Source organism: Loxodonta africana, chromosome 3 (genome assembly GCF_030014295.1).
Source record: "Loxodonta africana isolate mLoxAfr1 chromosome 3, mLoxAfr1.hap2, whole genome shotgun sequence".
Lineage (NCBI taxonomy): Eukaryota > Metazoa > Chordata > Mammalia > Proboscidea > Elephantidae > Loxodonta > Loxodonta africana.
The window spans coordinates 176,805,529-176,829,318 of record NC_087344.1 but is presented as its reverse complement, the minus strand read 5'-3'; the positions used below and the strand labels follow the sequence as shown (position 1 = coordinate 176,829,318).

Here is a 23,790-nt window from a genome sequence, read left to right as displayed (position 1 = left end):
ACAGCAGTTCAAATCCACTAGACACTCCTTGGAAAATCTATGGGGGCAGTTCTACTCTGTCCTGTACGGTCACTATGAGTCTGACTCAATGGCAATAGTTTTTTTTTATAAACACATATAATTATATAAAGCTATATATAATTTTTTTGGTGGGATAATTGAGAAAAAAGCACGTCAAATAAACATGGCATTCAAGGTTGTGGACTGTTTATTGAAAGGATATTGGCTGTGCACATGTTTAAAAGAGAGTTGCCAATATTTTCACTTGTGGGAATCAAGACCCCAGACATTTTTGCAACATGACTTTTATCACATACTCAGGATCTCTAGGCAGAAAGAAAAAAATGGATCATCCACCAGTCAGAAGCTAGGTGAAAATTCATCTCAGTTTTGAATATATTGGTTTTACAGATTCTTCTTCACACATGAATAGAACCCAAAATTCTCCCCCCACCCGCCTGCTCCTCACTGCCTCACTGCCTTTCCACCACCTTTCCAGGCATTGTTTTGGAATCCACAGAGAAAACAGTCCTCTGTACTCACCAATAAACAAATTTATTAAATACATTTGACAAGCGATTCAAGAAAATGGGGGAATAACAGTAAACATCAGTAAAACGTAAGTCTAATCAGACATAAGAGAGATACATTTTGAAAAGCAGAGGAGTCACAGTAAACAAGGCAAAGCGTTCTGATTCAGATATGCTTTTGACAAGAAGGAAGTCACACATATTCCTTCAGAAGGAGAAAGGGTATGACACTGAGGTTGTAAAACATTAAGGATAATTTTCATTAGTTCAGTTTTTAACTTTCAGAATCTATAGCATGAATATGGGATGTGTGTGCTGATTGCACTTCAACTACCACAGTTTTTCTTTTTTTGTTGGCATAATTTAACTTTATAATTTGAAATAATTTGGTTTGTTTTCCTCCACATTTTAGATCAGTAGATCAACATTATCACATTTATTTTAACTGATGGCATGAAGAGCTCAGGTGGTCTATTCATATAGTTAGGTGGTTCCCGAAATAGTATTAGATTTTGAGAGAAGCTATGAATGCAAACTCCCTTTCTGCTGCCTCGGTTATTAGCTAAGCCATACTGTAATCTCATGGTCTATTTTAAGTCGTTCCTCAATGTCCTTAGACAAGAATTGACAGATAGTTTCAAACACGGTGGTTAGACTTCCAGAAGGTGACAGTAGTAAGCAGCTGTTAAGCATATTGGCTGTGAAGATTGATTACCTTTTTCTAATCAAGAGGTTGCTAAGTGGCTTAGGTGTGGCAGCTACATGAAGGCATCTAAACAAATGAGGGACATTTTTCACAGACCGATAACTTTAAATTCCACCGGAGGAGGCTATATCTCCCCAAACCCTGTATTGTCTCCTTGATTCATTGGACCAACATGACTATTTAAAAATATGACATCATGGAGATATTTCATGAGACCTATGACAGTGGCATTAGAGTCAGGCCAGATTAGTCTCGCACTAGCTTCAATGGTGGGAGTCCCTGAGTGGTGCAAATGGTTAACGAGCTCAGCTGCTAACAAAAGGTTCATGATGGTTCAAGTCTATCTAGAGGCATCTTGGAAAAAAGACCTGGTGATCAACTTCTGAAAAACCAGACATTGAAAACCCTATGAAGCATGGTTTTACACACAAGGGGTCTCCATGAGTTGGAAGTGACTGAGTGAAAAAACCTCAAACATGTTGCCGTCGAGTCTATTCCAACTCATAGCGACCCTACAGGACTGAGTAGAACTGTCCCATAGCCTTTCCAAGGAAGTAATCTTTACAGAAGCAGGGTTCAAACTGCTGACCTTTCAGTTAACAGCCAACCACGCAACCATTGTGTCACCAGGGCTCCTTTCAATGGAGCAACCAATGCAATTTAACTCATTATTGTTGTCAAATCGTCAGCCTGTTCTACTTGATTTTGTGTATGTACGTGTGTATGTGTGTGTTGTGTGTGTGTGTATTTTTAAGGAGAATTTGAAGGTAGATTCTGGTCAGTGTATTTTCCTGTGGGAATTAACTAGTAGGTCAAAGCTATGCAGGAGAGGGCTGTGTGCCAGTGTGTGTTAATTATCTATTGTTGTATAACACATTGCCCCAAACATAAACACTTAAAAACAACAATAAACACTTACATCCAGCACTGCAACTCTGGATTCAAAATTTGGGAGCAGTGTGGCTGAGCTTTTCTGGCTTGAGTGCTTTCATGAATCAGAAATCAGATGTCAGCCAGGGCTACAGTTACCTGAAGGCTTGACTAAGGCTGGAGGAACCACTTCCAAGGTAGCTGGCTCATATGGCTGGAAAATTGGAGCTGACTGTTCATGGGAGACCCAGTTGCTCTCTCCCTGGGACTTTTCATGGAATCGATTGAGTGTCCTTAAGGTACGATGGCTGGTTTTCACCATAGTGATCAATCTAAGAGAACAAACCTGCAATACTATGTATGGCTTAGCCTTGGCAGTCACATTCTGTCACCTCTGCAGTACTTTATTGGTCAGATAGACCAGCTCTGATTCATTATGGGAGAAGATTAACATTGGGCATGAAGACAAGGTGGTGAGAATCATCTGGGCCATCTTGGAGGCCAACTACCACAGTCTATTAAGAGAAATTCACTTTATTTTTGCAAATGCTTGGGGTTGAACATGTTTTCCTTACAGAGCCCCAGTGAATGTTTGTCAGCAGATTATGATATTGAGTATTAGATGTAGAAGCTCTGACAGATGACAGGAGAGCACCGTAATTACTCTGCTGGGTAGTTATGCTAGAGTTACTATCTAGTGGTAGGTAAGGAAACAAATCTCCCCTCTCCACCAGTTGTACTGTCACATTATACAGCAAAAGCAAAATAAACAAGACAAAAAACAGGTAATTCTGGAACTGCTAATAAACTTCCCCAACTTTTTATATTAGAGACCAATGTGAAAAACCTGACCTTTTTTGAAAAAAAAAACAAAACAAAAAACTTCTACCTTAAAAGAGAGCAGAAGAGGCTTGCAGGCTATGAACATTGAAAAACATGACTCAAGTCATTGCCGAGAAGTTTTGTTCTGTTTTCTGCCAAGTACCTCAGTGATTGAACTGTACTCCTTATTTGAGCGTACTGTATCATTGAAACTGTCATGTACTGCTAAATAGAACCATTTGTTTCACCACACTGGTTCATTAGTATCTGAGGTTGGCGTTGTACTTGACTGGTTTATATTCTATTGTGTGATGACTAATTGGCCTGAACTTGGAGGATAGAGGCTTGGGGAGGGGAGTAGTGAGTGAGTGATAAGGTATCAGTCCACCACTGCCAACTCTCATCCTTCAATTTCTTTTTCCAGTACTCAATTTGTCATCTGCCTCAACTTTTCTGCTCCCTTGGCACCTGCTTAACAGCTGGATCTCACTGGGGATGACCAAAGGCATTCGGATATTTAAACATTTCTTTGACTAAGTAGAAGGACAACTGATCAAAATAAGTACCGGGAGGGACTCTAACCACTTGTGACTGATTGGAGACTATTCTAGGGCTGTGAATCTTGTGGCATTGAAAAGAATTTCTAATGTGTAAGGACCTCAGACATGTTGTAAGAGAGCTCTATTTTATTGATTCATGGGTCAGTAGCAAAGCCATGCATGGCAGCATTTCCTTTCTCTCTAGAGTTGTGCTCTCATGGCACCTAAGTTTCAAAATATTCTGTCTTCTCATCTTCTGAACATTTTAGTCTCTGTGGCGTAGATTAGTGTTGCCCATCCTAATATTCATTTCCTTAAAACTCCCAGTTTTGGCCTAGACACATGATTAACTGGAATAAAGACTACATATACAGTTATATATGGTCATATGCCTAAGGTCTAACCAATGGGACATAAGTGGAACTGTATGGTAACTTCTGAGACATTTTCTTCAGAAAGCCAGTAGGCGTACTTTGCCTCTGCTTCCCCTTACTTGCTTCCTGCTGTTTAAAACTTAGAATGGTAGGAGCACCAAGCTGGGCCAAGTATAAAAACCACCAGGTGGAGGTGAAAGCAGTCCAGGTCCCAAGTGACAAAGGAGCCACCATACCAGTCTTATTTGCCCATCTATTTGTTGAAAGGAAAACCTGGTGGCATTGTGGTTAAGCGCTACAGCTGCTAACCAAAAGGTCAGCACTTTCGAATCCACCAGGAGCTCTTTGGAAACTCTATGGGGCAGTCCTACTCTGTCCAATAGTGTCGCTATGAGTTGGAATTGATTTGACGGCAATGGATTTTTTTTTTTTGGTGTTTGTTGGAGCTACTGTTGTTTTGCCGGAAAGCCTGACGGTTGGATTTTTGTCTATGATTTTAAAGGCTTGTGTAGAAAAAGTGGTCTTTTAATGTACTGGTAAACACATATCATTGCCAGTCATTTTGTAGACTGTGTAGAAATAAACTATGACACTTTTCATGTGATAGTCAGGGATAAGTCGCTTTAGTAGCCTGGCAGGGGAGAATTGCAGCACCTCGGTGCAGTCTGCCTACACAGGTGCTCCAGATGCTGTCACTTCTGCTGCCAAGAAAGCAGATACCTCTCCCGCTTCCCCGATGGCTTTGGTGCACATTCTTGGGTGATCCATCATGGGACACACTCTCATTCTTTATGTGCCCAGATGAGGAATGCCAATCTCAACTTTTGCAATTCATTTATGTTTTCACATGTGTAAGGTCACTGAGTTATTGTGACAGCTGTTTTATGGTATTATGACTTTGGTGATAAAAGACACAATTTCTTTTTTATGTTAGGGATAGCTGGACAATAAGTATGAGAAATTCAAGGGTCTTTATGTGATTGAATGAGTCCAATATTTCTGTAGGGAAAAGATGGAGGAGAGAAATAGACTTGGAAATAAATACGCAACACATGAAACCTACAATTATTTTACTTACAAGTGATCATCTTCTCCAAATCAAAGCTCATGTTTAATATACATGTTTCAATAGTGTCACATCCTTTAAATTGAGGTCATCCATTGCTCGATTAAAGAATTGCATTGTGCTCGCTGTTGCTATTTTCTGCAAAGTAATTATTGAATATTTATGTTTAAAGCACTGAGTTATGCGTTAAGGAGTGAAGGTAAGTGTCTTAAAGTAGGGAAACGGCACACAGATGTTTCAGCTAACATGTTGTTTCAGGATACTAGTCAAAAATATCCGTTGCTGTGGAGTCAATTCTGAGTGTCAGAGTAGAAATGTGCTCCTCAGGGTTCTCAGTGGCTGATTTCTTCAGAAGTCGATCACCAAACCTTTCTTCTGAGGTGCCACTGGCGGGCTTGAATCTCCAGCCCTTCAGTTAGCAGCTGAGTATGCCAACTTTTTTCACTCTCCAGGATCTTTGTTTTCAGTATAGACATGACATAAATCACTGAAGACTTGGAGGAAATATGCTGGGCCTTTTTTTAGCAATGTTTTTAATGGTCTATAGGGAGCCCTGGTGGCGCAGTGGTTAAGTGTTTAGCATTTGGAGATGCAATATGGACAGTAAAAAGCTGTGGGACTTTGGTCTACTTAAGTTTTCTGAGCATCAGTATATTCATCTGTAAAATGGATTATTTAATAGTACCTATTTTTTTTTTTTTTATTTCATAGAGTTTTAGAGTGGGAGCCGCAGTGGTACAGTGATTAAGAGCTCGGCAGCTAACCAAAAGATTGGCGTTTGAATCCACCAGCTGCTCCTTGGAAACCCTATGGGACAGTTCTACTTTGCTGGATAGGGTAACTATGAGTTGGAATCAACTCAGCAGCAATGGTTCTTATGACTGACTATTAAGTGAGTCTTTAGGATCACTTGGTGGTTTGAATTGGAGTTTGGAAAAGGTCTATATTTTTTAAAATCTTGTGTGTTATTTGATTGTTTATGTTTCATTACTAAACACCACGTATACAATGTATCTTGTAATCTTTTCAAATTAAAAAAAATGGTGCTACTATCAGCATGGCTGGCAACTACCTTTATGCCCACATTTTGCAAGTATGAAGAATGGCTTTTCATTTGAAGCTGTAACCAGTTCACTGAAAATGTTTTTCCTGTAGCTGATGGTCCTGAAGCCTTTTTTAAAATGGTATCAACCCGTTCCTCAATGGCTGTACTGAGACAGTTTTCTGTTGTGTGCTCCTACTGTCTCTCAACATGTGTTTTCTACTAGGCTTACATGTTCTTTACATGTTTGCAATAGAGCAGTTGTTTGAGAGGCCTGATAATGAGAGTTGTAATAATACCTACTACATGCCAGTATTTTACCTATATTTTTATAAACTTCATAATGATTTTACTGTTAGGTGCAGTCAAGTTGGCTCTGGCTCATGATGACCTTAAGTATAACGCAATGAAACATTGCCTGGTCCTGTGCCATCTTCATGATCATTGGAATGTTTGAATCCATAGTTGCAGGTATTGTGTTAGTTCATCATACTGAGGGTTTCCCTTGTTTTTGCTGACCTTTTACCGATCATGATGTCCTCTTCCAGCAATTGGTCTTTCCCGATGACATGTCCGAAGTAAGTGAGCTGAAGTCTTGCCATCTAAGGAACACTGTGGTTGTACTTTTTCTAAGACTGTTTCGTTTGTTCTTCTGAAACTCCATGATATATTTAATAATGATTTAAATGGCAATTGTTATAACTTCCATTCTTGCTAATGATAAAGCTGAAGCCCAGAGATTTAAGTGAACTTCTCAAGTTCAAAACACTGACATATGGAAAAACCTGGTCTTGAACCCAAGTCTTTCAAAAACAAAATTATGCTGATTCCATTACTTGACACTACTTCCCCTCTAATATTAGACACGTACTACTTGTACCTTCTTTAAAGCAGTTGGGATACTGTAATGATTATTGTCTCATTTTTTCAGTGAGTTGGAATATTTCAAGGCTTGGATGATTAACTGTTTAATGTCAGACATGAAACCCAAAAACCAAACCTGTTGCTGTTGAGTCAATTCTGACTCATGGTGACCCCACGTGTTACAGAGTAGAACTGCTCCACGGAGTTTTCTTAGCTGTAATCTTTACAGAAGCAGATGGCTAGGCCTTTCTTCCACGGTGCCACTGGGTGGGTTTGAACTGCCAGCCTTTCTATTAGCAGCCAAGCACAAGCCATTTGCACCACCCAGGGACCAACGTCAGATATAGTGCTTTGATAAGGGACGTGAAGTTACCTAAGAAGTCAAGAGATAGACCAGTATTATAACCATACGCTAAAACTACATTCATGATCTCTTTTTCCCAAATGGGCTTCTTATTATTAAAGAGGAAATGCTGAAACGTGATAAGCTGCTAAAATTATGCTTATTTGGGATATATAACATTTTTGGTGATTTATTTCCAGGAATTCCTGATGAGAATATTTTAGGAAGTCTCAATGTAGAGAAAAGAATGGATTTTCTAGTTAATTGATGCAGGTACTACTGTAGGAACGTGGGGAAATGACCGCAAAATAATGGACTATCATTGGGAAGGTTTGTAATGCATGAACTTGTCTATCTATGGCTTAGGCAGTTCAGCTGGTAATGAGGCAGTTGAACATTGGTTTTGGCTTGCTCATTTAAAGCTTTCTGCCTAATTTGCAGACTATCAAAGAGAAAATCTTGTAGAAGTTTAGAGTTGCATTGCTTTAAAGACATACCCAGAAGGAGTCAGATGAACATCGCATGTTTGTACAGGTGTGATTCAGCCCTGTTTAGAGAGACCACTTTCTCTCATATCTTGATTCACTGTGTTGAGTTTCAATGTAAGCCAAACAGTGTGACAGCCTGAACTTGCCATGTTTTTCGGGGTCTCGGAAGTTTCCCACCTTCGACTGGGTGCAGTCTTAACCACTTTTCTATTGCTATCTACTAGTGGAAAACATCTGAGTTTTCCTTCTCTGACAGGTTTCCACCTTAAACAGGTTCCGACTTTCACAAGTGTTACTGTATTTTCTAAACATGGTTGAAAAAAAAAAATCACCCAAAGGCTCTACCTTTCATCTCTCAGGTATGGAAAATTAAACCTCTTGGTACCTGTGTGGTGTTTTAAAATGGAACCCAGCAATCCATAAGGTTGGGGGAGTGTTGGCCAGTGAGTAGACTTGCTGTCGTTAGCTGCCTTCAAGTTGGCTCCTGACTCATGGCTACCCCGAGCAAAATGGACCAAAATGCTGCCCAGTCCTGTGCTATGCCCAGGATTGCGGATTTGACTGTTGTGGTCCATAAGGTTTTCATTGCCTGATTTTCAGAAACAGTTCACCAGGCCTTTCTTCCTCGTCTGTCTTAGTCTGGAACCTTCACTGAAACCAGTTCAGCAACATAGCAACATGCAAGCCTCCACTGACAGATGGGTGGTAGCCGCCCTTGAAGTGCATTAGCCAGGAATTGAACCTCAGGCCTCCTGCATGAAAGGCAAAAATTCTGTCACTGAAGCACCAGTGCCCTCTTGAGTGGATTTAGAGACAACAAAATTCTGGAATGCTGACATTTCCTTGAGCTCAGCTTAAATATTTGAAGGGTTGAGTTTCACATATGCAGATTAAAGAGACAGGCTATTCAGCTTCTATTTTATTGCCACTGATTTTAAGCTATCCCTGAGCCAGGATATATGACCTGTGAGGTTTCATGGCATATATAAAACCTTAACCATTTTTCTGCTTACACTCATTTGTTTAGTCTTTTAGTGAAACAAGCTTTCCGGAAAGATAAAACACTATCACCACCACGTGTACAAACAAATAAGTCAATAACGAATTCTTCCCTCAAATACCTTACCACGAGAAATTCATTTGTTCCTTTCTAAATCAGTTATTTGTATACTTGGAACTAGATTTTTTTTTGCAAGTTAATAGTTGCTTGTTTTTTTTTTTTGTTGTTTAAATCAGTACTAACCGATATTTGGGCAAAATTACTTTCATATTTGATCCATTCTCTTTTGAAGTTGGAACCCCAAGGAGTAAGAGATTTGTTATTGTTTTATTTGCATTTTGCTATTGACTAATATCCCAAACCTCCACATTGGATTGATAAGGCATTTGCTAAATTATTTATTCTTAGAATTTCCTTGGGGCTTTGAACTATGATACTGAGTGGAAGATTGATTCGTTTACTGTCTGAGGCAATAATAGCACCTACCTTATAGCACTAAGGAAGCCCTGGTGGCGTAGTGGTTAAGTGCTATGGCTGCTAACCAAAAGGTCAGCAGTTTGAATCTGCCAGGTGCTCCTTGGAAACTCTATGGGGCAGTTCTACTCTGTCCTATAGGGTCGCTATGAGTTAGAATTGACTTGATGGCAACGGGTTTGGTTTTGGTTTTTTACAGCACTGATATAACGTTTTCATTACCTTTGGTATAAATGGTTTGTGGCCACTTTTTATGCCTTAGTCATCATTGGCAAGGTGTTATCCTGGTTCTAATGCATTTAGCTTCAAGGTGGGTCCTTTTTGAAACTGTGAAGCTCAGGAGATGTCGCTGGAGCTTCATTGTTGTGTAGGTTGATCATTCTATTAGGTGATACTTCCTGAAAGTGTTAGATTTGTACTTTTGCTTTTTTTTCCCTTCATTTCTGTGAGACAAGGCTTGCAAGCACACTTATGGCTTTCCTGTGTGATAATTAGGGAGCCCTGATGTGTTTGACTTGGAAAGGTGCCACCAATAAATTATATCTCTAGCTCCCACTGGCATACTATAATGCCACAGATTTGTGGAACCACAGTGCCACTAATCTCCCTGGCAGATTTACTGCCAGGTCATATTTCTCAAAATCCATACTACCAACCAAAATTTAAACACACTCAATTAGTAAGCATACATTCCAATACTGAAAACACATGCCATCAAGACATTAAAAAAAAAAAAATCTGTGAGCAGCCATCTAGGATACTCTACTGGTCTCACCCCTTTGGGAGCAAGGAAGAATGAAAAAAAAACTAAAGACACAAGGAAAAGATTAGTTCAAAGGACTAATGGACTACATCTACCACAGCCTCCACCAGACTGAGTCCAGTAAAATTAGATGGTGCCCGGCTACCACCACTGACTGCTCTGACAAGGATCACAATAGAGGGTCCTGGATAGAGTTGGAGAAAAATGTAGAACAGAATTCTAACTCAAAAAGAAAGACTAGACTTGCTGGCCTGACAGAGACTGGAGAAACTCTGAGAGTATGGCCCCTGAACACCCTTTCAGCTCAGTAATGAAGTCACCCCTGAGGTTCACCCTTCAGCAAAGAGTGGACAGGCCCATAAAAAAAAAATGAGACTAAAGGGGCACACCAGTCTAGGGGCAAGGACAGAAAGGCAGGAGGGAACAGGAAAGGTGGTAATAGGGAATCCAAGGATGAGAAGGGAGAGTGTTGATACATTGTGGGGTTGTTAACCAATGCCATAAAACAATGTGTGTACTAACTGTTTAATGAGAAAATAGTTTGTTCTGTAAGCCTTCATCTAAAGTACAATAAGAAATAAAAATTTGGTAACAAAAGGGATAAGGATAAAATGAGTTATTACAGGTAAGTGCTTAGAAGGGTACCTGACACAATAAAAAACTAGTTAGAACACTTCGGGAAATTTTGTATATCTTAATCTTAAATAAAAATTATAAATATTGTAAAATAGCTTCTCCCTAACATTCACATTCTGTTCCAAAACTTATTTATTTTATATCATTTAAATTAAAATATCAATTAGATGTTTCAATCTAAAAATCACAAGGCTGTTATGTCAGTGTGATGGTTAAGGTTGTGTGTCAGCTTGGCTGGACTGTGATTCTCAGTGTTTTGGCAGTTGTATAATGTGGTGATCACTTCCCTGTTGAAATTTGATATGTGATCACCCTCATGATGGAATCTGCTGAGTGGTACCAGCAGGTGCTATTGCTGTGGTGGCGGCTCACCACCCCCTCAGCGTTCATCTCTCTGCCTTCCCTCACCTATTTCCTTCCTGCTCACTATGCCAAGGTTTTTGGCTTGTTCTGGGTCCAGCAGCTGCATCTTGTCTGACCTCCGGTTCTTGGAACTTGAGCTAGCAACTCACCTGTCCATCTTGGGATTCGTGGATCTTCACAGCCTGTGAGCAATAGTCCTGCTCTCAACCTGCCAATCGGGTTTGCCAGCTCCTGCAACTATGTGAATCAGGAGAAACCTTGCAGTCTTGCCTGCTGACATAGGGATTTCTCGACCTTCACAGCCTGTGAGTGGGAGCCCTGCTCACCAACCTGACATTGGGTTCACCAGCTTCTGCGGCTCTGTGAATTGGGAAAGGCCTGTATCCTGATCCGTGAACTTGGGACGTTCCAACCTCTACAATGTGTGAGCTGTTTCCTTGATATAAATCTCTCTCCATATATACTTATACACTTTATTGGTTTTGCTTCTCTAGAGAACCCAGCTTAAGACAGTCAGATTCTCTTAAATATAGGAATGTCTTAAAATACTGTAAAAGAAAACATTTCAGACAATTTAGTCATGAGGATGTGTCAAAATTTGATTACCATCTTGATGCAAATGAAAAAGGTCCTAGTAGACCAATTAAAACATTCATTTTCTATAGTGACACTACATAGGAAAAAAACACAATGTTTGATTTGCAAAGACACAATTAAAATATTTAGAAACGGGCAAAAAAGATTACTGTCCTTTCAAGTCAGTGCTGGGGATTACCTTCAGGGCTTGTCTGACTCTACAGGGTGTGCACCTTTGATTGCCTTTCTAATACTAGACTATTTTACAAGACTGTATGAACAGAAATTAAATTGTAGAAAACAGTATGAAAATGATTCTCATTTATGGCAATACAAATGAATTTTATCCTATAGAGACACAATTCATTTCCACTCTAGAAAAAATGATCTCAAACATTAAATTTTAGATTATTAACAAGTTTTACATCAATTAGCAAATTTGTTTTAGCGGTGCTGATACATGTTATATATTAAAAGAAGCCCTGGTGGCATAATGGTTAAGAGCTTGGCTGCTAACCAAAAGGTTGGCAGTTCCAATCCACCAGTCGCTTCTTGGTAGTTCTACTCTGTCCTATAAGGTTGCTATGTGTAGTAATTGACTCTGCAATAGGCTTGGTTTGGTTGGTTTTGATTGCTGCTATCTGTCTATCTATTTATCTGTCTGCCTGTCTATCTATCTATCTGTATATATTCTTCAAATTATCTTTTGAACCCATTTTAACACTGTCATGGATTGAATTGTGTCCCCTAAAAATAATGTGTCAACTTGGCTAGGCCATGATTCTCAGTATTGTGTGATTGTCCTTCATTTTGCTATCTAATTATCCTCCATTTTGTGATGTGTTGTAAATCCTAGCTTCTATGCCTATGGTTATGGTCCCGTTTGGGAGTAAGCTATCCGTTATATTAGTGAGACAGGACTAGGTCATGTTAATGAGGATTAGCATGGGATGCAACACCCTTACTAAGGTTACAGCCTTGATCTGATGTAAGGAGAGTTTCCCTGGAGTGTAGCTTACATCACCTTTTATCTTACAAGAGATAAAACGAGAGAGAAGGGAGCAGAGAGAGAGGGACCTCCTACCACCAAGAAAGAGGAGCCAGGTGGAGAGTACATCCTTTGGCCCAGGGGTCCCTGCACTGAGAACCTCCTAGAGCTAGGGAAAGACTGATGCCAAGACACATGGAGATCTCCAAGGAATGCCAGGCCCACAGATGTTGAAAGGAGAGAAGGACTTTCCCCGAGAATTAACACAGGGAGAAGACTTCCACTAGAGCTGATGCCTTGAATTTGGACTTTTAGCCTTCTAAACTGTAAGAGAATAAATTTCTGTTTGGTATTTCTGTTACAGCAGCACTAGATAACTAAGACAAACACCTTAATGATTGCCTCATTAATTAACAAGTAAAATCTTTTAGAGTATTCATTTTATATTTTTATGAGTCATGTTCTCAATATTTTGAAAAACCATGTTTTAGTAAATTAGTATTAAAACTTATATATCTGGTAAAAAGTCTTTTGACTGGCAATTAACAGTCAACATGGTGAGAAATAACTAGTTACAAGTAGAATAAGACTCCATCCCTATAAAGCTCATCAGAAAATTGCTTTGCACTTAATAAAAAGTGTGCATTTATTGCCCGAAAGAAGTTGTGAGTTGCAGCATGGGAAACATTTCTGTTCCACATCAGTTTCAGGGAAAAAAAAAAAAAAATTATGAGCATTTATAATGATTCTGAAAGTAATTCCTAACATTCTGGAGGTTGTAAAACCACTTACCCATCTCTGGTTGGATGGGGGTCAGTGTTGGGGTAGAGAGCCAGGATGATCAAACCGCAGGTTAACATGCCGAGCCACTCCTTTTCAAGGAGCTTTTTCAGCCATTCCTTTCTTGTGTGTGTGCGTGTGATCTGTGTATTATATATAGCTTTGCCTTTTTCTTTTTTTAAAGTGCATTTCTACTTTTCTTTCCCTGATTTTGATATATGGATTTGCTCACTCTCTCAGCTGGTAGTAGTTAATCTCTTTGCTGCAGGGATGTAGTTGTTGTTGTTAGGTGACGTGGAGTCGGTTCTGACTCATAGTGACCCTATGCACAACAGAACAAAACACTGCCTGGTCCTGAGCCATCTTTACAATCGTTATGCTTGAGCCCATTGTTGCAACCACTCTGTCAATCCACCTCGTTGAGGGTCTTCCTCTTTTCCAGTGACCCTACACTTTGCCAAGCATGATGTCCTTCTCCAGGGACTGACCCATTCTGACAACACGTCCAAAGTATGTAAGATGCAATCTCACCTTCCTTGCTTCTAAGGAGTGTTCTGGTTGTACTTCTTCTAAGACAGATTTTTTCATTCTTTTGGCAGTCCGTGGTATATTCAATATTCTTTGCCAATGCCACAATTCAAAGGCATAAGTTCTTCTTTGGTCTTCCTTATTCATTGTCCAGCTTTCACATGCATATGATGCAATTGAAAATACCATGGCCTGGGTCAGGCGCACCTTAGTCCTCAAGGTGACATCTTTGCTCTTCAACACTTTAAAGAGGTTCTTTGCAGCAGATTTACCCAATGCAATGCGTCTTTTGATTTCTTGACTGCTGCTTCCATGGCTGTTGATTGTGGGTCCAAGTAAAATGAAATCCTTGACAACTTCAATCTTTTCTCCGTTTATCATGATGTTGCTCATTGGTCTAGTTGTGAGGATTTTTGTTTTCTTTATGTTGAGGTGCAATCCAAACTGAAGGCTGGGATCTTTGATCTTCATTAGTAAGTGCTTCAAGTCCTCTTCACTTTCAGCAAGCAAGGTTGTGTCATCTGCATAAAGCAGGTTGTTAATGAGTCTTCCTCCAATCCTGATGCCCCGTTCTTCTTCATATAGTCCAGCTTCTTGTATTATTTGCTCAGCATACAGATTGAATAGGTATGGTGAAAGAATACAACCCTGATGCACACCTTTCCTGACTTTAAACCAATCAGTATCCCCTTGCTTTGTCTGAACAACTGCCTCTTGATCTATGTAAAAGTTCCCCAGGGATAAATTCAACAAATCTTTTTATTGCCTGATTGGCTTCTGTATTCTTTTCATATCTTTCTTATCTTGCTCATGGGATGTCTTTCTTTTATTGACACTCATCTTCACTCTGCTCCAGTTAATAAAGAACTATGTACATTATTCCCCCGGCACACCAGGTTCTGCCTTGCTCTCTGATCTTTGTACCTAAGCCCGGAATTATCCTGCTCCTTCTTCAGAGATCAATTTCCTTGGGGAAGCTTTTCCTGCTCTGGAATTCAAGGGTTAGGTAGGTCCCTGCTTTGTGCTCCCATCATTATATATGTATAAATTTTTTTTACACCACACTGCACATATCTCCTTCCTTGTTTATTATCTTTACTGAGCTTTAATCTTCTTGAGGGCAGTGGCAGTGTCTTGTTCACTGTTGGAGCTTCCACACTAGCATAAAGAGAAGTACACAGAAAGTGCTCAATACATATTTTTGGGAGAAAAAGAAATGAAGTTTAAGGAAACAGCTCTGAGACATCAACATTATATTCTGATTTTACAAAAGAGATTTAACACTATAAGGGTAAATCAATGTTGTTGGGGAATGTAAGGCAACTGTAGTAGGACTTCGGAAGTCCCGTCAGTTTATTTACCTTCTCTAATTCATTTCTTTATTGCTAGTGAGGTTGCTTGAATCACTACCTCTTTTATACAACTATCCTGAGGGCACAGATGGCAAAAGCACGTGTGGCCTTATTGGAAATGGTTTTAGTTGATGCACTGGATATAATCTAAAAATTAAAATACAATTTTCTGTTGTCTTTGAAAAATGCTCCATTTTCTCCCCACCCACATAGGCAAGAGATTTATATCACAAGACATGATGAATAATTTTAAGACATCATATTTCGGCAGCTGCCACTTTGATGTTCTTTGCAGCAGGAAGACATGGTTTCACAAATAAAGGGAGGCCCTGACTTAAGAGGGTTTCCATAGGTGAGAACCAGTTCCTGTTGTTTTTTTTTTTTTAATAATTTGATTTGTACAATCTAAGATTTCCAATGTTTCTGCAGTAATCCAGTTGGCTATGGCCTGGAGACTCATAAAGAAAACAATTAGCATTTTATGTTTAGCTATAATTTTCAATGTACCGACCACTTTTTTTTTTTTCTTTTTACTCAACCACATGTGATTATACCATATTTCTGCTGAGTGACTCCCAGATTAGTGACAGTCACAGATGCTGTTCCTGCATTCTTGGAATCACTATCTGAGCAAAACTAAAGCTAATGTGCTCTTCTTTGGTTATAATAAATTTCCAGGTACCACACAAATCATGAAAATAGTCAACGACAACAGATGTTGCCAGTTACTTTGTAGTTCGACATTTGGGGAAAAAATTGGAGGGTTGTATATGCATACCAAATAAAAATTTTTTCTATCTTTTATTTTTAAATTTATGAGAAAATGATGGAAGAAGTGAAACAAAGCAACATTATGATGCTATGTGTGAATTGTCCTGCAGAATATTGTTATAATTCTAGTGTTTGGGAAAGGGTTGATGATACCTTGGGTAATTATGACATACAATGACTATGTTTTGGGGGACATGATTTCCTTTGAGAGCCTGAGGGATGGCATAAAACTTTCCCCCAAAGAAAGAACATTCTGCAGAGACATCATTAAGAGTCCTCTCAACAACTGTGGGTTATTTGTTCAAACGTTGGAGAAGTCTGGCACTCATTGTGTCTAATCCTGTGCGTTCTCTAGTCAGGCACCTAGATTTATTTTTCCAGTCTTGTAGTCAGTCTGTTTAACTTGTAGTCAGTCTGTTTAATGGTAAAGTTAAACAGGCTGTGATGGCTGATCCCTGAAGGGTGCTTTTTATGGGGTTGTCAGTTGGGTAAAACTACAGAGTTGTTAGGTGAGTAACAGCAGCAACAACAGTGATTGAAGCAGGTCTTAACATTTTGGGAGAATTTTCCTTACACATTCCATAGGCTTAATGCAGGAGATAAAAAATCATACTTAACTCACTTAAAAATGGTAAGTCATGAATTGGAGAGAGAAACTGGCAGTAAAGCAAAACAGATATAGAGTAAAATAGATATATAGCAATCATTTTAGTAAAGAAACCTTCTGAATCTTCTTGCTAACGTGGAGGAGGAAATTCTTCTTTCACTTAAAGCAAAAATCTATCCATTAAGACAAAAACAAAATCATAGATAAAACCTACATGCAATCAGATGTATTTAAACCAAGCAAGCAAGCAGCCAACCCACCCCATATACCATGGAAGGGAATTTTGGGTAAGAAAATAGAGGTTATCATAACATAATAATAAGTCTGATTACACTTGAGCCATTCTGCAGATTCAAACTCTTATATACATTTTTTAGTAAACAAATGTATAATTTCTAATTGTACATATTTCACAAAATACTTCTATTATATTTTCTTAGATCCTTATACCAACACTATGAAGTGGGTCTGATTATCACCGTTTATGATAGATTTCTTGAAAAAAATTGTTTTAATAATCCCTCTCATTCTATACTTTCATCCCTTTGCAATGTTACTTTACCACCCATCTCTTCAAGTAGTGAGTTTATTTCTCTACCTTTTGAGCCCAGGGTGGCCTCGTTTCTTGCTTTGAGCACTAGACTGCAGTGGAAACGATGTTCTTTTACTTCTAAGCCTAGGCCTCAAAACGTTTTGAAGCTTCTGTTCTTGCCCTCTTGGAATGCTGGGCTAGCATCTTTGTGGAAATTTATATCCCAGAGTAGTTGAGTTGTGTTGTGAACATGACAGTTTCTTATACGTCAGTCAGGTCTATTGGCAATTAATCAATAAATAGGCTTATTGGGTTTGGGTTAGGCTTAGTTGGCTAGGGATCTAAAAAGACCTAACACTAAAAAAAAAAAAAAAACCTAGTTAAGTGTAAAGGAAGGAAAAAGACAGCATTTTTTAAAGAAAAGATCAGCAAATTCTATTGAAGCAGCTTTGGTTGTATTCATAGCCTTGATTTTTCTTCCTCTGCAGGAAAAGAATGAATGCTTTACAAATTGATGTATTTTTATTGTATAATTAATATTAATGTAGAGCATGAGGCCGTCAGTCAATTTCAGCAGAAAGGAGGCCAATCAAGAGTGACTGTCATCTCGTTCATGTGTGTGTTGCAAGTGTTAATTTTCAAGGTATGCTACTTTACCTGAGTGGTTACCAGCTTTTTTTTTCGAGTTGATTCCAACTCATGGTGACTCCAATAAGTAAGTGATGTAAGTCTTATTCAGAACTTGCTTCTTTTGTGTGTGTGTATGTGTGTGTGTGTGTGTGTGGTTGGGGGAACTGAAGATTGCAGATGGCTAACTTCAGGAACACTTTCTTTTTCTAGGATTCAGATGATTCAACCACCGGCTTCTGAGGGCTTATACTTTGGGCAATGATAGGATTATAATTGCCAGTTTAATGGTGAGGATCAATAGGGCACGTTTTAGGGTCACTAGTGCATGCCTCAGGTGCAAGAAGAAGTATGAGGCCAGATGCAAAGAGTATTAATTACCAAGGAACACATACTTTGGCATATATTTTTGCTAATGGAATGCAGTAAAACCCGATTATAATAAATCCTGGTGGACTTGGGAAAAAAACTGTGACATTTTATAATGTCTCAATTGCACTGAGTCCTAAGTTAGGTCAGGAAGGATTTAAAAGCCATCTACTATTCAAAGGATTTCTTGGCATATAAATCGTTCATAAGAAAATTTTCAGATATTTTCTGTTCACTATGTCATTGCATTTTTTTGGCCTCAGTAGCACATTGTATAATGTAAAACTTCACTCTATTTTTTCTTTCTTTTTAGTTTATCAATCCTACCACTCATAACGTTGGTATTTCCTTCTGTTTAAATTAAAAAAAAAAGGAATGCAGAGCAAGATGATAGCCTGAGCAGCTGTAAGTTCCCATTCCTCAACAAAATCCAAACAAACAAAACCCAAAACAAGTAAAAAGTGGCAGAACAAATTATGTCAGAACTCTGGAAGCCAATCAAAGGGTTATAAAAAAGAACAAAAAAAACCCATTGCCGGTTTTTTTTTGAGTAACTAACAAATGCTGAAAAGGGTCACATCTAAAAATTAAGAAAGCATTGGTTTTCTATTCACCTGTGCCCCACCTTTTACTGGCATGGCATGGTCATCTTAAGGCTGTAGTGGATGTACTCCCAGAAATGGAGCCTGGTCTCTGGCTGTAGACAAAGCAGAGCAGATTTAATTCATAAATTACTGTGTGTGTCTGTTTTAACTTCATTAGAGACTATCTGAAGGGCTGAAGCAAGACACTCATCTTGGTTTGGCCTAACTTGGAGCTCATGCATGGCTGAGGGTCAACAAGCAACACTGAATGAATATAAGAATATATATATAGCTGCCTGTGGCTAAAAGGTGCAATTATGGTGCCCAAAGATTGGAAGGAGAAGCTGGGAAGAGAGATTATTTTGGAAATTAACACTTTCAAAAGCACTTTGTATATGAGGGAATTGAGAAATCCACATACATGCCCAGTGTCAGGTGTATGCTCAGAAATTAGTTTAAACAATCCTATGCTTTCTCCTTGAACTGATTTCTAGGCTCAGGGAAATTCTGGCTAAGTATTGAAGGGGGATCCTGGCAAAGAGCTGACAGAGTCAATTTGCAAAGACTGGAAAAGCCCCCTTCCCTTTTCCCTCTACCCTCCCCACCATAACATTCAAGGAAATCTCTGTCACAACACTAGCTGAACACAAGCTCAGGAACATAGACTTTAGTGTCTATACATATCCAGCAAGGCAGTCTTTGTGAAATAATTAGGGAAGTCATCAAACAGAATTGACCAATACAGCCTACAATAAGTAAGTCATTCATTGTCTGCAATTACTTTAAATATAAATCAATTAAACTCTCCAATCAAAAGGAACAGATTTTAAGAAGGGATAAGAAAACATGATCCAACTATATGCTGTCTACAAGTGACCCACTTTACATTCAAGACAAAAAGAAGTTGAAAGCAAAAGGATTAAAAAACAACAACAACAACAAAAAACCTCCAAACAAATAGTAACTAAAAGAGAGCTGGGAGGCTATATTAAAATCGGACAGAATAGACTTTAAGTAAAAGTCTGTTACAAGAGACCAAGAATGACATTATATAATGATAAAAATGTCAATTCATCAAGGAGATAAAACAATTATAAATATATGTGCACCTAGCAACACAGCTCCAAAATACATGAAGACATTTACAGGATTGAAACAAGAAATAGACAGTTTTAAAATAATGGTTGGAGAATTCAATACACCACTTTCAATAATGGACAGAAAATCTAGACAGAAGACCAATAAGGAAACAATACTATAAACAAACTAGACCTAACAGGGGTGTCCCTGGGTGGCACAAACAGTTAAATGCTTTACAGCTAGTTGAAAGATTGGCAGTTCAAACCCACCCAGAGGCATCTTGGAAGACAGGCCTGACAATTTGCTTCTAAAAGGTCATAGCCTTGAAAACTCTAAGAAGCAGTTCGAGTCTGCACACAAGAGGTCACCATGAGTCAAAACTTACTCCATGGCAACTAACAACAACTACAACAATAGACCTAACAGACATATATAACACTTAACCCCAAAACAACAGAATGCTCATTCTAATTCTGTACACATAGACCATGCTCCAGAGTAGGTCATATGTTAAGTCACAAAACAAGTCTCAATAAATTTAAACAGATTTAAATCATACAAAGTATCTAGAATGAAGTGGAATGAAAGTAGAAGTCAGTAACAGAAGAAAAACTGGAAATTTCACAAGTATGTGGAAATTAAATAACACATTACTAAACAACCAATGGGTTAAAGAAGAAATCACAAGAGAAATTCAAAAATACTTAGAGATGAATGAAAACGACAGCACACTGTACCAAAATTTATGCAATACAATGAAGGCAGTGCTCAGAGGAAAATTTACAGCTGTAAATGTCTATATTAAAAAGGAAGAGAGATATCAAGCCAATAACCTAACTTTACACCTTGAGGAACTAGAAAAAAAGAGCAAACTAAGCCCAAACTAAACCCAAAGCTACCATAGAGAAAGAAAGAAAGAGAGAAAGAAAGGAAAAGAGAGAGAATGAGAGAAAGAGAGGGAGAGGGAAAGAGAGGGAGAGAGAAAGAGAGAGAGAGAAAGAGAGAGAAAGCAAGAGAAAGAGCGAAAGAAGGAAAGAAAGAAAGAAAGACCAGCGAAGAGATAAATGAAATATGGAGATAATTAATGAGATTAAAACTTGGTTCTTTGGAAAGATCAATAAAATGGACAAGTCTGACAAAAAAAAAGAAGGCGCAAATAACTAAAATTGAAAATGCAATTGAGACACTACTTACAGAAATGTAAAGGATTATAAAAGAATACTATGAACACAAAGAATACTATAAACTATATATGGCAACAAATTAGATAACCGAAATGAATTGAACAAAATCCTAGAAACACATAAACTACCTAAACTGACTTAAGGAGAAATAGAAAATCTCAATAGGCCTATAACAAGTGAAGATATTGAATCAATAATCACAAACCTCTCAACAAAGAAAATTCCAAGACTAGATGATTTCACTGGTTAAGTATATTAAATATTTAAAGAAGTATTGACACCAATGCTTCATAAACTCTTCCAAAAACTAGAAGAGGAGGGAACACTTCCTAGCTCATTCTATGAGGCCAGCATTATTCTGTTACCAAAGCCAGTTAAAGACACCATAAGAAATGAAAACTTAGAACGGTATTCCTTCTGAATATAAATGCAAAAACCATCAACCAGATACTAGCAACCCAAATCCAACAGCATATTAAAAGGACCAAGTGGGACTATGACTAAGTAGGATTTATTTCAGTAATGCATGACAGCATGAATTCAACATAAGAAAATCAATCAGTGTAATACACCACATTAATAGGACAAAGGAAAATAACCAGATAGCCATCTCAACTGACGCAGAAAAGGCATTTGTCAAAACCCAACACTCTTCATGATTTAAAAAAAAAAAAACTCAAGAAACTAGGAATAGAAGAGAAATTCCCTAACAACAATGTAAAGGGAATTTATGAAAAATCTACAGTGACCATTACACTCAGTGGTGAATGACTGTTTTTCCCCTAAGATCAGGAACAAGACAAGAACGGCTGCTTTCACAACTGCTCTTCAACATTGTATTAGAACTTCTAACCAGAGCAATTAGGCAAGAAAAAGAAATAAAAGACATCCAAATTGGAAAGGAAGAAGTAAAACTGGCTATATTCACACATGACATGATTCTATGTGTAAAAAAATCCCAAAGGATTTAGAAGAAAGCTTCTCAAGCTAATAAGTGAACCAAGCAAAGTTGCAAGGTATAAGCTCAACACAAAAAAATCAGTTGTGTTTCTATACAGCAGCAATCGACAATGTGAAAACGTGTTTAAGAAAACAATTCCATTTATTATAGCAACTAAAATAATAAAATACCTAGGAATAGATTTAATTAGGGAGGTGAATGACTTGTACACTGAAAACTATAAAACATTGCTGAAAGAAATTAAAGAAAACCTAAATAAAGTGCAAGACATACCATGTTCCTGAAGTGGAAGACTTAATATTGTTAAAATATTAATTCTACTCAAACTGATCTACAGATTCGATGTAATTTCTATCAAGTCCCAACAGTCTTTTCTTTTGCAAAAATGGGAAAGCTGACCCTCAAGTTAATATGGAATTTCAAGGAACCCCAAATAACCAAAATAATCTTGAAAAAGAGGAATAAAGAAAAAGGAGTCACACTTTCTGATTTAAAATACACTATAAAGCAACAGTAATCAAGACGGTGTGGTACTGGTATAAGGATAGACATATAGACTAATGGAATAGAATTGAGAGTCCAGAAATAAACCCATGCATATATGGTAAGTTGATCTTTTCCTAGGGTACCAAGTCCAGTCAGTGGAGAAAGAAAGAAGGAAGAAATGGTATTGAGACAACTAGATCTCCACATGCAAAAGATTGAAGTTGGAGCCATATCTTGCACCATACATGAACATTAACTAAAAGTGGATCAAAGACCTAAATATAAGAACTAAAAGCATACAATTCTTAGAAGAAAATATAAAGATGCAAGAACTTGTTTTTGAAAGTGGTTTCTTAGATATGATACCAAAACTATGAGAAAAAAAGACAAAAAACAGACAAACTGGACTTCATCAAAATTAAAAAAAAATTTTGCATCAAAGGACTGTGTCAACAAAGTGAAGATACAACCCACAGATGGGAGAACACATCTGCTAACCATATATCTGGCAAGGATTTAACATCCAATATAAAGAACTCCTCCTACAACTTAACAACAAAAAGACAAAAAACTCAATCAAAAAATAGACAAAGGACTTGAACAGACATTTCACCAAAGAAGATGTACAAACTTCCAACAAGCACAGGAAAAGATGCTTAATGTTATTAATCATTAGGGAAAAGCAAATCAAAATCCCCATGAGGTAACCATGCCGCACCAACTAGCATGGTTAATATCAGAAAAATAGAAAGTAACAAGTGTCAGAGAGGGATGTGAAGAAACTGGAACCCACATCCATTGCTGGCGGGAATGTAAAATGGTGCAGCTGCTGTGGAAAACCAAGTTCTTCAAAAATTTAAGCATAGAGTTAGGTATGGCTGCCAACCAAAAGGTCAGAGGTTTGAATCCACCAGGCCCTTCTTGGAAACTCTGTGGGGCAGTTCTACGCTGTCCTAGAGTCGCCATGAGTCGGAATCGACCAGAGGGCAATGGGTTTGGCTTTTTTTTTTTCCCACTAGTTTGTTTCCTAGGTATATACTTAAAAAAGATTGAAAGCAAGGACTCAGACAGATGCTTGTACACCACCATTCACTGAAGCATTATTCACAATAGCCAAAAGGTGGAAAGACACCGAATGCCCATCCACAAATGAATGGATAAACAAAATGCGGTATATACATAGAATGGAATGTTATTCAGGCATAAAGAGAAAGGAAGTTCTGATACTACAACATGGATGAACCTGGAAAATATTATGCTAAATGAAGAAAGTCACACAAAAGAACAAATATTGTACAATCCCATTTATATGAAATATTAGACTAGTCAAATGCATCGAGACTAAAGTTTATTAGTGGTTACTAGGGGTTCAGGGGAGGGGAAATGGAGAGTTATGGCTTAAGGGGTACTGAGTGTCTGTTTAGGATGATAAGAAACATCTGGAAACGGATAATGGTAATTGCTGCACGACATACTGAATGTAAT

At 38.2% G+C, this 23,790-nt stretch overlaps 1 long non-coding RNA gene across 3 annotated transcripts in view; it reads left to right on the top strand.

Moving 5' to 3' along the window:
• The window catches only part of LOC111750520 (uncharacterized), a 311,775-nt gene that overhangs the window by 207,748 nt on the left and 80,237 nt on the right, over positions 1-23,790 (top strand). The gene's annotated exons all lie outside the window — the stretch shown is intronic.